Consider the following 4,633-nt stretch of genomic DNA (forward strand, 5'->3'; position numbering starts at 1 on the left):
AAAATTGAACATTCTTCAACTCTGGGCGCTGAGAAAAAACGCTGAGTGCATTGAAAACAATTGAATGAATACGCTAGCCTTGGGAAAAAAACTCTTTGGTGGACACCAGACTTATAGTCTTCTCACAATTGTTATATCTCGGTAAAGTTGATTCATTTCTAAATAATTTTTGTACTCCACTTGCTCCCTTTCAGGCAATGTGCCATAGAGATACTCACAGAGCACACCAACAAAATTAATTTGGAGGATCAACACTCGTCAAATATGATTAATGCATGCAGAGATTACATTTATGGCTCTGCTCGACATGCATTCACTAGATGCCTGTTCGACCCATATAAGCCATCGGGGGTCGGTCGTGTTTCTGGATCTTGCCAATAACCCAGAAGGGGCACTGGATGATGGTGGGCCAACAAGGGAATTTTGTCGTCTCCTAATGAAGGATATACAGAGCAGCAGGAGCCTGTTTGAAGGGCCAGATCATTCAAAGTTACTGGCCCTGGATAGCCATGGTAAGCATTTAGTTATGTTCACATTTATTCAAGGGTCCAACCCATGTTGAAAATATGTTAACAATGAAATTTAAACATGTGAATTTGAAACTTAATGTTCAGTCATCTCAAAATGGGATTACAAATTGCTTGGAAAAATTATCAGTATCTGCCTGATCCATGGTGGTGTAGCACCCCACTTTGCCCCACGACTGTTCAGTCTGGTTGTGAGTGAGGCTACAGAAGATGTTGACCTGACAGAAATTGTTGATGAGGGGTTCAAGAGCCAGCTGCAGAAGGCACATGTTTTTGTTAATGCTGATGCCAAGTCCTGGACAATACAGGGTTTCTGCCAAAGTACAAGTCGATATGTTACTAAAAATAAAAGATCCAAGACACCATAACCATTGAGGAGACAAGGGAGGCTTTAGAAGATGCTTCAAACAGCCTTTCTGTCCTTGGGTCATTAATCATCTAGTGTCGGACTCTTGAAGACTGGGAGACAGTCGTCCAGTGTGCAGCCAAGTTTTACCTGGAGGGGCGACTTCATGCTGCAATGGAACAGTTGAGTAAAGAATTTCATATTAATGAACATTTCGTCCATTGTGCTGTCATGAATGTAGGAGTTTTTAGATGAATGAAGGGGAACTTGAATTGTGAAATTTTGTAAAACTTATGGCTACACTTTATAATAACTTTCATTAATGAAACATTAACTAACATTATATAGTGCGTAATGGATCATTAGTTGATATATATTCAAATAGCTAAAAACATTAGATAATGTAAACATTACCTAATGATTACCAGATAATGTCAGTAAACTTTTAATTCATATGATTGTGCACATCTTGAAAATCTACAAATTATTTTAACAGATGTTATACAATGATTAAAAGCTTTTGTTAACGTACAACACTTTGCTGTTATTGAGGTGGGATATGGGTAGGGTTAGGGGCAGGTTTGGTGGTATGTGTCAGTTTACGGGTTGGTAAAGGGGTCAACAGCGCACAGGGGTCAATTTGATTACTATATTATATATACTATTTTATAGTAGTAATAGTATAGATTAAATTGGTATTATATATTATAATATACACTATAATCTGCCTCTTTGTTTTCACCTTTCCTTTTGCTTGCTTCTCGCTGACTGCCAAGGTAGTCCTCATACCACTGTCTTGCTAATTTACAGCTCTGGATCGTCTGTGATGTTATTTGTACTTTACTTGACCCCCCATTTTTGCCACATAGTCACATACTAGTCTCTGCGATGTGTATGTTATTTCCTTTTTGTTCTCAAAGAATGGCAGAATTCACAGAGAGTCACCTGTCCATGAGAGAGCACAAGGATCATCTTAAAAATCTGCAGAGGCAGAGCACACAAAGAAAAAAAGGCAACTTTAAAATGACATAATAAGCCTTGAAAAAAAAATTTGATAAAGCAACAACAGACGCAGAAACCTCATCCAAGGCAAGAGATGCCATACTAAAATTCAACTGCTTTAGGAACGCTTTAAAAGAAAAAAAAAAGCTGTATTGTCAACAAGCTCAGGGCTGTAAGGATCCTATTTTTATTACCTAATATGTTCATATTGATTTTGTGGCAACAAATGAAGTCTCTTACACATTTGCATTTAATTTCATTAATATGTTATTCAAAAAGCACATTTGTGCAGTTTGGTTTATTATATTAAAAAAAAATTTATTTGTATAAATTGATAGTTCCTATGGAATTTTTTCATGAATTGTTGAGAATACATTTCAGGTGTTTAATATGTTGCCTGTTGGTCTTGAAAATAAAAATAATAGGTGCTGAAAAAAGTGCATAAAAGTCCTTAAAGGCACAATATGTCATTTTTGCCGCTAAAGGGCGCGTATTCAAAATAAACAAATAGACAAAGGCGTAGTTTGATGACGGCGTGACTGAGTGTGGAATCATGGGAGTTGTGGTCTTCATCCCCACAGCCGATGCAATCCGACGGGACTCGGGCAGAAATCATGTTCATGGATGAGCTAATGATTTATTAACGTAGTAGAATGAAGCAGGGTGAAAGTCGAAGCGAAACGAGGCCGCTGAATGTGCGTGACACATGGCTCGAAAGCAGCGGAGCTTATATTATGCCACAGTCGAGCGCTTCCACTCCTTCCGGTCGTGCGTATGTGGGGTAAAGCAGCGCTGTTTTATCATACTAGATACATTTGAAAGTTCTGTTATAATGCTACTCTGTGCGGTCGTCACCGGTCTAATAAAACGAACCCTGTTCTTCTATCGTTCCAGGTTTATCCATTATTCGAATGCTAGAAAAATGCATAACATTTACATGTTATTTGGGGGGAGATATATATAGATATATTCCACCTATCTATAAACACAATCAAACCTTCGAAAAAAGCTGAACAACCACCCGTTTAAAAAAGTGAAATCATAATCAAGGACTCCTTTAAAAGCTGTAATCTCACAGACAGCAAAAAAAATAAATTTAGATAAAGGAGGCAGAGACAGTAGAGGATGCAAACAATGTCATAAGTGAGGCAGAGGACTGCCTGAGTATCATGGAAGCCCTTCGACTGGTAACATCTTTGCAAGAAAGAGACTCCTTGCTCCAGTCTGCCGTGGATTTCTACACTGATGGACGTAAATGTGCTGCACTGAAGCAGTAAGTGATTGCGTACAGCTCAGCATACAAAATGTTAGGGAGGCAAAATACTTTTAGGGGCCTCTGCATTTGTAGACAGTCATTCATTATAATGTATGGATCTGATTTTGTTGTCTTTAAAAAGCTAACTTTCTGTTATCCTATTCAGCTTATGTTGGTTCCTATAGCTTTTCAGCTACATTCAGGCTCCTCCTTTAGCCATAAACTCCTCCTCAGCTTCACATCTGCCTTTCTCCATACTTGTTTTCGCTCTACACGTGAACTACAAATGGTTCGCACACAGAAATATGTCAACTAATTCTTATTGTGGGGAGAATTTCTACTGGTATATTGCAAATGATAAGACACCGCCCATACCTACTTCATACACAGAACAACTGAACAACCATAGAATTACACATTTATGTTAAGACATGCATTAAAATGTAAAAGAAAGTTACATTTTCTTCAGTTTGACTGGTTACACTCCTCTCTCTGTGCAGTATTATTGCTATTCTTTCTAGAAAAGCTGCCACTAACCATATACCCCCCATATAACCCCCATTCATTTAAAAAATTTTTTAAACAGGTTTAAGGATGGGTTACAAACCCTAGGTCTGCTTCAGGAAATCAAGCATCATCCCCATGTCTTTGAAGACCTTTTCATTAATGCTGGAAAGCCAATTCATGCCAAGGATTTGTCATCTTTGTTTGAAGTATGTTTCCCACCAGTCGAAAGCAAGACGGCAACAAGAGAACAAGACCATCTGCTTTTGGAGAGACTGGCTTATAGATGTTGAAGGTATGTATCTTCTTATTAGAAATAAACATCTCTTTGAGAAAGTACTTTGTATAGAATAGTGTGGACTTAGTGCTCAGCACATTTTGGATGTCTCTCTTTATCTGATACACTCGGTTCAGTTCATGGAGTCTTTCCTAACGAGCTGATGATCTGACTCAGGTGTGTTAAATAAGAAAGACATACAAAATGTGCAGAGCAGTGGGTCCCCACTATATCAGTGATATACAACAAACTGCACAGCAAAAATATTTTGGGAGATTTGTTACCATGGGTGTTCAAATCATCACTTTCCAGGTGAACATACAGGTCCATCTTTGCTAGTGTTAAAACAACACTGACGAAAGTGTTTATTATACAAACACTGTTAGTGTTTCATTTTAATCACTCAAGGTGTTGAGAAATTATTAGTCGTAAATATAACTCTTAATACTTGATTAATGATGATGATGTTATTCCCACACACCCAGTGTATTTATTTAATGTTGATTTAATGCAAATATTGTAAATACTTATTTTAAAATGGTAATGCAGATGAAATTTAAAACAAACCCATAGATATTTTTCGAAAAACCAAGTGACTGAATTTATTTGAACATTTCTTGAAATTTTTATATATCAAACATACAATTGAATAAAACAGCTCTGTTAGTCTCCAATGCAGTAACATCTTAACACTGTTTGGTATGAAAATATACATTTATTAT

General features: G+C 37.2%; 1 pseudogene; it reads left to right on the top strand.

The window, feature by feature from the left end:
• The first annotated feature begins 307 nt into the window (after positions 1 to 307).
• LOC107747735 (G2/M phase-specific E3 ubiquitin-protein ligase-like) lies at positions 308 to 3,929 on the top strand (annotated as a pseudogene).
• Positions 3,930 to 4,633: the final 704 nt, after the last annotated feature.

Source organism: Sinocyclocheilus rhinocerous, unplaced genomic scaffold (genome assembly GCF_001515625.1).
Source record: "Sinocyclocheilus rhinocerous isolate Xijiao unplaced genomic scaffold, SAMN03320098_v1.1 scaffold21654, whole genome shotgun sequence".
NCBI lineage: Eukaryota > Metazoa > Chordata > Actinopteri > Cypriniformes > Cyprinidae > Sinocyclocheilus > Sinocyclocheilus rhinocerous.